The sequence below is a fragment of the Schistocerca cancellata genome, chromosome 5 (genome assembly GCF_023864275.1).
Source record: "Schistocerca cancellata isolate TAMUIC-IGC-003103 chromosome 5, iqSchCanc2.1, whole genome shotgun sequence".
Taxonomy (NCBI): Eukaryota; Metazoa; Arthropoda; class Insecta; order Orthoptera; family Acrididae; genus Schistocerca; species Schistocerca cancellata.
The window spans coordinates 350,508,320-350,519,505 of NC_064630.1; the positions used below are offsets into that span (position 1 = coordinate 350,508,320).

Consider the following 11,186-nt stretch of genomic DNA (forward strand, 5'->3'; position numbering starts at 1 on the left):
ACCGCCGCTGTCAGTGTCAGCCAGTTTGCCGTGGCATACGGAGCTCCATCGCAGTCTTTAACACTGGTAGCATGCCACGACAGCGTGGACGTGAACCGTATGTGCAGTTGACGGACTTTGAGCGAGGGCGTATAGTGGGCATGCGGGAGGCCTGGTGGACGTACCGCCGAATTGCTCAACACGTGGGGCGTGAGGTCTCCACAGTACATCGATGTTGTCGCCAGTGGTCGGCGGAAGGTGCACGTGCCCGTCGACCTGGGACCGGACCGCAGCGATGCACGGATGCACGCCAAGACCGTAGGATCCTACGCAGTGCCGTAGGGGACCGCACCGCCACTTCCCAGCAAATTAGGGACACTGTTGCTCCTTGGGTATCGGCGAGGGCCATTCGCAACCGTCTCCATGAAGCTGGGCTACGGTCCCGCACACCGTTAGGCCGTCTTCCGCTCACGCCCCAACATCGTGCAGCCCGCCTCCAGTGGTGTCGCGACAGGCGTGAATGGAGGGACGAATGGAGACGTGTCGTCTTCAGCGATGAGAGTTGCTTCTGCCTTGGTGCCAATGATGGTCGTATGCGTGTTTGGCGCCGTGCAGGTGAGCGCCACAATCAGGACTGCATACGACCGAGGCACACAGGGCCAACACCCGGCATCATGGTGTGGGGAGCGATCTCCTACACTGGCCGTACACCACTGGTGATCGTCGAGGGGACACTGAATAGTGCACGGTACATCCAAACCGTCATCGAACCCATCGTTCTACCATTCCTAGACCGGCAAGGGAACTTGCTGTTCCAACAGGACAATGCACGTCCGCATGTATCCCGTGCCACCCAACGTGCTCTAGAAGGTGTAAGTCAACTACCCTGGCCAGCAAGATCTCCGGATCTGTCCCCCATTGAGCATGTTTGGGACTGGATGAAGCGTCGTCTCACGCGGTCTGCACGTCCAGCACGAACGCTGGTCCAACTGAGGCGCCAGGTGGAAATGGCATGGCAAGCCGTTCCACAGGACTACATCCAGCATCTCTACGATCGTCTCCATGGGAGAATAGCAGCCTGCATTGCTGCGAAAGGTGGATATACACTGTACTAGTGCCGACATTGTGCATGCTCTGTTGCCTGTGTCTATGTGCCTGTGGTTCTGTCAGTGTGATCATGTGATGTATCTGACCCCAGGAATGTGTCAATAAAGTTTCCCCTTCCTGGGACAATGAATTCACGGTGTTCTTATTTCAATTTCCAGGAGTGTAGTATTACTAGTTTCCTGCATGACACAGTCAAGTCATTCAAATATCTGGGCATAACGTTGCAAAGCGATACGAGGTGGAATGATCAAGTGAGAATTGTGGTAGGGAAGGTGGAAGGTCGACTTCGGTTTATTAGGAGAATTCTAGGAAAGAGTGGTTCACCTGTAAAGGAGACCGCATATAGCACACTGGTCCGATCTATTCTTAAGTACTTTTCGAGTGTTTGGGATCTGTACCAGGTCATGACTTTACCTAATCGATGGTGCGGGTCTCCCTACGCTCCTCGGAGTATGGGACACCATCATCACCACCAGGTCAGATTGAAGGGAGGCATTGAAGCAATTCAGAGGCTGGATGCTATATTCGTTACTGGTAGGTTTGAACAACGCGCAAATGCTATGGAGATGCTACGGGAACTCAAATGGGAATCCCTGGAGTAAAGGATATTGACAGAGAATATACAGACCTAACCAGTACCTCTTCTGGCTTCAGGTGTATTGATGGAATGGGTAATAGTCTCTGTGCAATACTTCTGATGCCGGAAATTATGCTGAAAGAAATAAAATTGACGATTCCCTAAAGTGTAACATTTTATTGAAACTATGGCAGCATGAGAAAAATTAATAATTTACAGAATGACGCAGATAGCATAAAGAGAACATTTCGAATGACCTGGCTGTCGTTACATCCATGGTTGGCTCATTACAAAGCAGCTAAAGGTGAACATTGTTAGCCCCGTATGATGCACGTCAATTATGGCACATTTGTAAATCATCCATTTACGAATTTCAAAAATTTCACAAAGCTGCAAAAATCGTTAGGAATTCCGAATGAGATGGAAATGAAAAGTCAAATTATTTTTAAGTGACTTCAAAGTAATTTTGTTAATGTTATGACAAACAAAAATAAGAGTGTGGAAAAATTCCCTTGTGAAATTATAACAATCTAATCGCGCTAAGTTGGAATCAGTTGTTTCTTACACATTCTTTTGTGCATTACATAACTGGTCTTTAAGTGGAAAATCAAATTCCAATGCTGTTTTTGTCGATTTATTGCAGTTTAGAATACAGACAGGTGATGAAACAATGCGGAAATATTTTGAAACTGCCCCTAAACTGACACTTACATTCGTCATAAAACCAAAAATGTTTTACATTCTGAAACAATCTGCACAGTTTTATATTATGCATTATCCTACAGGTCGTAAGTCAACGGGAACATGATACAGGTTCTACAAAAATCGACTTGAAAATCATATTGCAGGTAGTGGTTGTGGATCAAACGCGCGGAATGTGGAAAATGTTGTCCACATGAATTTTTCATAGCAGGGAAACAATTAATTTTGGAAACACAGCGTACGGTAGGACCAACAGAAAATAGTGGGAGAATTAGAATCTCAAAACAGATTTTACTAGAATTACACTGTTGGCATGTTTATGTCTATAACACTGACCAGGTAGTAAAAGTGCGGTATAGAAATCAATGGGAGAAAATGAACATCAGGTTACCCACCATTCAGAGGCTGTTGCACGCAGTGACCGTTATTTTAATTTGTAAATAATAGATTTCAGCTATCAGTCATCTTTTGAAATTTTTATTGGCAGATCTAGATTTCAGCTGGAAACTAACCATTCTCAATGCACTATCATTTTTGGTCAATGCATGTAATGCCTGTTGGTCCAGCTTTGTCCACAGTTCAATGAACAAAGCCCGACCAACAGGCATTACATGCATTGACCAAAAATTATAGTTCATTGAGAATGGCTGGTTTCTAGCTGAAATCTAGATCTGCCAATAAAAATTCCAAAGGGCGACTGAGCTGATGTGGAGATAGCAATATCCTCAAAATTTCTAAATCACATGTTTGGGAAAAACGCTTTGCCCCTACTGACATTAAAGCCTGCGGGCGCCCCAGCCTATGTTTGTCTTCAAAACGTTATACAAATGTTGTGTACTGTACCTAACACATTGAAAATATCAAGCACACATAACCACAAAACACCACCAACGAATATACTGTTACTTCACTTTTGAACTTTGAAAAATTAACATATATTGGTATTTAATTTCATGGTTTGCTACAGTCACAAGGAAGAAAATGTTGTTTAGTTTTCCAACCAGCTGCTTTAACTTTATAATGCAATACAGTTACGCATACAACAATATACTGCCCTACTTAAAGTCATCAGTTATCTTTTTTTGCTTTTTGTATTTAAGATGTGCCTATGCATTTTGCATTTGACGATGTATTCGTTTTAACATCTGTTTATTGTCGTTTATATTAAGCTCTTCTTTGAAAATATGAAATTTTTGTGAAGTTTTCACTGTGCTGAGAGCTTCGTCAAGTGAAGGCACAACAAATTGTCCTTCCTGTTCATTTTCGTGTTTGTCATTCACCTGTTGGCTTTGGATGTCAGCTACTACTTCTTCTTCACCCGCTGAGGCATACACGATAAGATTGTTGTCTACCTTGGAGAAGTGCCCTATTTCACAAGTTGACAAAGGTAAACACAGTTCCTCCTCTTTTTCCGCCATAGTAATGTTTTCTCACCTTTATCACAAACACCATCGCTGTGGAAAACGTGTCGCCCCCGCTATGGGATGGGGAAGAAAGATATCTGAATCCTACATGTTTAAAAAAATTGGCAGCTGTCTACTGAGTTACATTTTCCCATTCTTCCGATATTAATAAATTTGCGCGAACAACGTTGAAATCTGTTTCTTTACTTTCTTCGACTTTTTGTAACATCACCACTTAGAACTTTCTTGTACTGCGTTTTCAGAGATTTTATAACTCCCTGGTCCATGGGTTGTAGAACTAAAGTGACGTTTGTGGGTAAATACATAATGCACTGCAGATTGTTGACTACTGGAGATCAGGAGACCAATTTTTCGTTTCTGTGGTTGCAGCAGAGAGTCCCAGTTTCTCAACCACTTCTTAAAAATGTCAGATGTCATCAAAGATTTTGGATTGTTCTCATAAACTACAGGTAGGGAATGAATGTTTTTAAAATGTCTAGGTTTTCTCGATTTTCCGAAAACCAAAAGCTTTTCTCTACATTACCCAGTCATATTTGCAGCAACCATATTTTTTATTCTTTTCTTACACTTTTTCCACCTGAACACTTTAAATTTCAATGTCCTATCTTGTGTCTTGTTGTAAAACAATACATCATCTGGTTTGTACCCTTCAAACAACGCAGTCCACTTCTTAGATAGTGACTCACGTGTTGCGTCATCAGTTACACCGGAAGCTTCACCACCAATCCTCCCGGCGGTAATGTCCTATCTTGTGTCTTGTTGTAAAACAATACATCATCTGGTTTGTACCCTTCAAACAAAGCGGTCCACTTCTTAGATAGTGACTCACGTGTTGCGTCATCAGTTACACCGGAAGCTTCACCACCAATCCTCCCGGCGGTAATGTCCTATCTTGTGTCTTGTTGTAAAACAATACATCATCTGGTTTGTACCCTTCAAACAAAGCAGTCCACTTCTTAGATAGCGACTCACCTGTTGCGTCATCAGTTACACCGGAAGCTTCACCACCAATCCCCCCGGCGGTAATATCGGAGCGAGCTCGGAAACGCCATATCCAACATGAAGAGCAATTTAGTTCGGATTTTCCAACAGACGCGCAAATTCATTGGCTTTCGCTTGAAGATTAGGTCCATTGGTCTGTACATTATAAGGTTTTAGCCACTTAAACCACCCAATGAAACATCTGCAGTATCTTTATGCTCAGATGATCTCTCCCATTAGATTTCGAACTGTGTTCGAAAAGAGACTATTTTCTCTCTATCCTTTCGGATTGTAGAAATTCTTGAGTCACCTAATTCCTTTATGACGCTGATCTTTGCTTCCCCATTCTCTAATCGCCATATTTTGTGTGAGTTTTCTTCAGTACTAAATACTTTCCTCTTTCTTCTTGTTTAACGCATACAATGATTTTAACAGAAAATCTACAAAAAACAAGAGTTTGAAAATAGGCATAACATTGTTGTTAGTAATTCCCAAACTTGTAGCAAACAAAAGCAAACATTTGACTTTACAGTCGATATATTTCTCTTAAAATGTAATAAAAAATTCGTCGCTTTATACAATAAGTCGAAATAAGTGAGGTCTTTCTAAGCGATTTTTTTAAAAATAGCATTTATGTAGTGCGTAGGTGGGACCGTTAGATTCCACTCTTCTAGTTCTTAAAAGCAATGTCACTATATACGGTATCAACTGTATTAATATTACAATTCTCATAAATATAAACATACTCCACTCTTATTACTATTTCTCCAACAATAAAATATTTTAAATTCCATTTTAACTTAATTAACTTAGTTCATTAATTTTTATACTTCATTACTATTAATTCCTCAACAGCTCTCTATTTCTTCAAAGATATATCTTTATACATTTAATTTGCGTCAGTTCTCTTACAAATTACTATTATCCATTGCTGTTAATTCTTTGTTCTTTCAAACATCAATATTTACGTTTAATTTACTTCATAGTTCTCATACTAAAATCCTTCAAACTCTTTTTTTTTAATAATGACAGTTTTGTCAATATCTTTCTTGGTTGGGAGATCAGGTGACATGTTTTAGAGGTAAATTTTTTCCTCAAACGGTTATTTATTGTTCACATACGCTACTGCTTAGTTCAAAAATGGCTCTGAGCACTATGGGACTTAACTTCTGAGGTCAACAGTTCCCTGGAACTTAGAACTACTTAAACCTAACTAACCTAAGGACATCACACACATCCACGTGCGAGGCAAGATTCAAACCTGCGACTGTAGCAGTCGCGCGGTTCCAGACTGTAGCGCCTGGAGCCGCTCGGCCACCCCAGCCGGCTACTGCTTAGTCCAGAGAGATCTGCCAATACTACTAGACGTCTCCCAGATCTACTGAAGGCACCCTATATATTCGAATATTACACATCTCCTATTTTCTTCACTGGCTATTTTTCTTCTGATGCATTAAAACCTCCAACATCCATCATCTTCCATTATCTCTTATACTGTGGAGATCACCAATCTGAAACATAAAAACACAAGCACAATATGGTTCTCGACTCATACATGAAAACTTACAGAACAAAATCTTACTTTACTCGATTTTTTACTTTTGTGGTCTCTTACCATTTTTTGCCCTTACTGGCAACATTATTTCACATTTACGATGATTAGTAGTCTGTTTGTCTTTTACTGAAAATAAACTTACTCTTTCCTCCAGACTTGGTCTTACCAGGTTCACTCTTTGATCATTTTTTATTTGTTTGCGTTCATCATGCCTTTCCTCCTAAAGTTCAGCTATCTGGCCTGTCAACAGTATATGGAGATACATAACAAACGTCACAGCATACTCACATCATACTAGCAAATATTCATGTAAATTGGCGTATTGCTGTCTTCACCAACCTTCCTCATGTCAGAGCTTTCCTACATGTCTGCTAAATTCTCACAGTGCAGTGTTCCTTCATGTCTGCTATCCAACTCTTATCAACACTAACATCAGTCACATAAACTCAAATATCAATCTCCTTGACTTCTTGCTCAGTGCTTCTTCATGTCCACTGAACACATGCAGAATAAACCCCATCAATACGCACATCTTCATCAATGGGCAACTACAGCCAATGATCCATTTAATGCATCTCTTCTCAGTACCTCCTGCAGCATTTTACTGACTTTGTCTGATGACATATGGACTTATTTCATTTGAAAATTCTGTTTCATGACTTCATGGCTCTTTTTTCAAGTGTTGTAACATATTCATAGAACCTCATTTCTTACTCTTCTTATTCTCTAAATATCTTAAGATGTGAGATGTTCTGATTTACAGTTGATTTGCGGCTTTGGAGAGTTTCTAATTCTACGTCATTGTGATGTACAATTTTCTGGATGCAGTTACGTCCACAAAATAATAAAACAATCTGCTGTTTAAATATCGACTCTCCCTTGAGGTAATAACACTTTATCGCCCACAGTAAACTTCATCTCTGTTATCAGTCGTTTATGATTTTTCTTCCTCTTCTCTGCTTGTGCACTTTCCCCCTCCAAAGCTAATTTTACGGTTTCCTGGCGTGTCTACGTCTAACAGGTGGGTAGTCTACAGTTTCTCTTCATCCATTATCGCCTTTATCTAGTCTTTCTCACATCCCACCACACAATTTTTGTTTAGCGTTTCTTCACCTTCCCAACACATATTTGTTGTCAAAATATTTCCATCAAATAGTTTATCCCACATATGGTCTCTGCAATTGTTATCTGTTACTTCTTCATCACTCTTCCTATTCTTCACAGTAGCACATTCGAACATTTCCAGCATCTCAAAAGTTCTCGTCCTCGTTTGTGCCCCGTTCCTCTTCTGCTGCTTTTACCAGAGCATCAACAAATCCTCTTCCATTAGATTGCATCTTAGGAATTCTGCCTCTTTCTCTTCTGATTCGCTGGTCCAAACATCCTCCCATCCTTCGTCATCTATTTTCTTCAGAACTTCTGTGATCAAAGGCGGGTTTACATTTTCCGTCAAATCACCTGTTTGAAACTCCTCAGAATCTTTTATTACGTCGTGGCTAACTTCGCCTCCTGCTTCTTCCACTTGTTTTTCTTCGTTCCCTAATGTCATTTGCAGAGCGGTTCTAGGCGCTTCAGTTCCGAACCGCGCTGCTGCTATGGTCGCAGGTTCGAATCCTGCCTCGGGCATGGATGTGTGTGATGTCCTTAGGTTAGTTAGGTTTAAGTAGTTCTAAGTCTAGGGGAATGATGACCTCAGATGTTAAGTCCCATAGTGCTTAGAGCCATTTGGACCATTTGAACATAATGCCATTTCCTCTTCCTTTTCTGTGACAACCAGACCTGATAAATAACTTCCTACTACCAATGTTTCTCCATTATCTACGAATTTTAATTTGATCTTATTGTTCTTCAAACTCGCAAGTGCAAACCTATCCCTCAAATGTAGTCTGATGTGGTAATGTTTCACAAAATCGAGTCCTAATGTGACTTTCACTGTCAAATTCTTCACAACCAAAAAATTTGCGCTACATACATGTTACTGGCACTCAGAATCTTCATTACCAGATCTAACGTTTCTCTTTACAATCAATTAATTTTGGCCTGAATCTCCTTAAACTTTATCACATCTCTAATTTCTTCATTCTCACGTAACTTTACTGGTACTGTCCTGTCGGATGTGGTTTTGTTATATGTTGACAACTGCTCAACAGTGGTGGTTAATACTTCAATTTGATCTATTACTTTCCCTAGCTTATTCTTCTGTGAGCTTTTGTGCTCCTCCTTCCATGGCTTGCTGGTTTCAGTATCTTCGTTTAATCTGTTTGTAGTCCCTTTTGTATTCTGTGTCAACATATCACCCTTTGTATTTAAGTCTTGTTTCTGTTCATCTGTTTTCTTCGTGATATGTTTCTTTACTTCGGTAACCTGGCTATCAGTCTCTTGTCTAATGATTGTATTTATTCTTCGCATTACTTCACGTATTCGGAAAATTTCTTATTTACAGATCCTACTTGTTTGTCTACCTTCTCATTTAAATTTTAAACTGTTTTCTGTTTTCTTCCAACTGTGCTTCCCTTTTTACCTCGCTTCTCTTGGACCGTCCCTTCATTTTCTTGAATCGTTCATTTAATTTTTCGAACTGCACGTTATTTTTCTCTGCTCTTTCCTCTGCTCTCTTGAACTGTTCAGTCAGAAAAATCTGCAGACTGAATGCTATCAGCTGCTGGGGCGTGAGCTCACGAGTGGCATCCCCTGTGCTTTGCTTTTGTGACATGTTATTTCGGAAGTCTACGCTGAACTTTCGCTATCGTTTTTCATCTAACGTCACTTTCGAACATCTCATCGTTAACTTGCGTTTGACTTACCTCATTTCCGTCATTCATTTCATTTTGTGATGCTGCGTCCCATGTTCCGCTAAACTCTACGTGCTGAATATTCTCCTGCTGCACCTCCACTTCGTTACAACTGCCTCCTATTTCTGAATTAAATGCAACTTCTCTGTCTGCCTTTCTCATCCTTGCCAAATTTCTAACTAGTGACATAGAAAATTAGTCAGATCTCTAACACTCCTAACGTTTGAATAAAAACTAACTGACCTACGATAAATGGCTCACACCCGCATACACACTACAGTTGAATGCTCTACTAACCTGGAAAACAAAATTCTCTCCGACCATTCGACAATTATCTTCAGCTGGGTAACAATGGACACATACTAACTCCACTTTACTGCAGTAAAACACGTAGATGGTTAGATGCATACCAGCAACTTAATATAATTTACATTAATTTAATTGTTATTGAGATGGCAAACGTTAATTCTTCTTCAACAGTAAAGTTTAAATTGGAATAATTTCACAGATCTAACTGTGGCGTTAGGAGTTCACGAGTAAACCTCTCCTGAACAGGGTCGCCATAGTGTAAGGTGTTACTGGGACTTTTGTTGGAGGTGGTAGCTTAAATGTGATTCTTTAATTAAATATATTAAAATAAACCGTATATCTGACATGCTAAGATCGCTACCCACCAAAAGAAGGATAAAGTAGTTCTGTTATCTACTATATTAAAAAAGGATTTCAGTTTACTCAGTTTATTACGTGAACATGCGAAAGAAATGGGTTAACAATTACTGGAAATAATAAGCTAATGCCCCGACAAACCTGGACATTGGATCTGGGATGTGATTCAGATAAACGTGTATCTGGATAAATCGATTAAATTCGCGTTAGTAGTACCGTGATTGCCAAAGAGATAAAGATGAAAAGCACTACAGAATGCATGTGTTTGCATCTATGGTTGCAGCTGAAAGCATGTTGAACCTTCAACTGTAAACAAGGCTTCAGAATGAAGACTGAAATTGCCGAACATCGTTAAAAATGACTCAAGTGGGAATTAATTTATTCCGATTTGGTTTACTTTTTTATTTCTGTTTTTACATTACTTTCGGGACATTTTGGGAAAAACGGTCTCATAACAACATGGACAGAACAAGCGACTATAAAGTCTCTGAGAGAACTGCTGAGGAAAGAACATTAAGAAAAAACAATCAAAGACGATATGAGTGGATATGTCATATAAAATCTTTTAAACGTTCTAGAAGGAAGAATACACAGAAAGAATCTGTTTGTGGCATAGGGGTGAGTTTTGCCTGATTTGAGTCAAGGTAGGTGGCTTGCAAGGTTCAGACCTATGAATACCGACAACTTAAGAGATTTGTCCATGGATGAATTCATGGTACATCATTTGATGCAGGGATGTTACACACACAACTCCACTAAAAGAATTTTAAAATAATGAATGCCTTTGGAGCTACGTAAACATTTTCTGTTCCCTGTAAGCTGTCGATTTTTCCCAGGTACTTGGATAATATCAACATCGATACAGCGTATTGCTAACTGTATAAAGTATAAGCCGAGTAAAATTGCAAGGAAGAAACGCATTTTAACATCTTAAGGTATTCAAAATACACACACAGCTTGCCACTGCTGGATTACGGCCAATGAAAAGTAAACTGTCTGTGAAACTGTTATTGTATGTCAAAAATAAGAAAAACATCAGTTTCAATTTTTAATTTTGACGAAAAATTAAAACGAAGACTTCAGGATCATGAACTTTACGTGTGTCACAGAACGAAAAAAGAACAATAATATACAAGGACTAACCCAAAGTAAACAAAATAAAATCTGTTAAGCTTATTGTTATAGATAAAAATCGGATATGTTTCGGCTGATTCGATTGCTCTGGATTCAACGTGTACCCGTTTTCCACAACTGACACATTTGTAACACATTTCAGCCTTACAATACTCTTCACACACCAAAGACATTTATGTTTCATTAGAAAATTGGTCAGAAGTCTAAACTATCAGATAAGGACTCCGTGGAAGCAGGGTATTATCTTATACAACAAGTTCCCACGTGAT

At 39.8% G+C, this 11,186-nt stretch overlaps 1 long non-coding RNA gene across 1 annotated transcript; it reads right to left on the reverse strand.

Annotated features, from left to right (window-relative positions):
* Positions 1 to 5,744: 5,744 nt before the first annotated feature.
* On the reverse strand, positions 5,745 to 9,999 carry LOC126188936 (uncharacterized). Its single transcript, XR_007537881.1, has 3 exons — positions 9,925 to 9,999; positions 9,415 to 9,493; positions 5,745 to 6,281 (listed from the first exon to the last, which is right to left on the reverse strand). It is a non-coding gene; the product is annotated as an uncharacterized LOC126188936 (long non-coding RNA).
* Between the last annotated feature and the right edge of the window lie 1,187 nt (positions 10,000 to 11,186).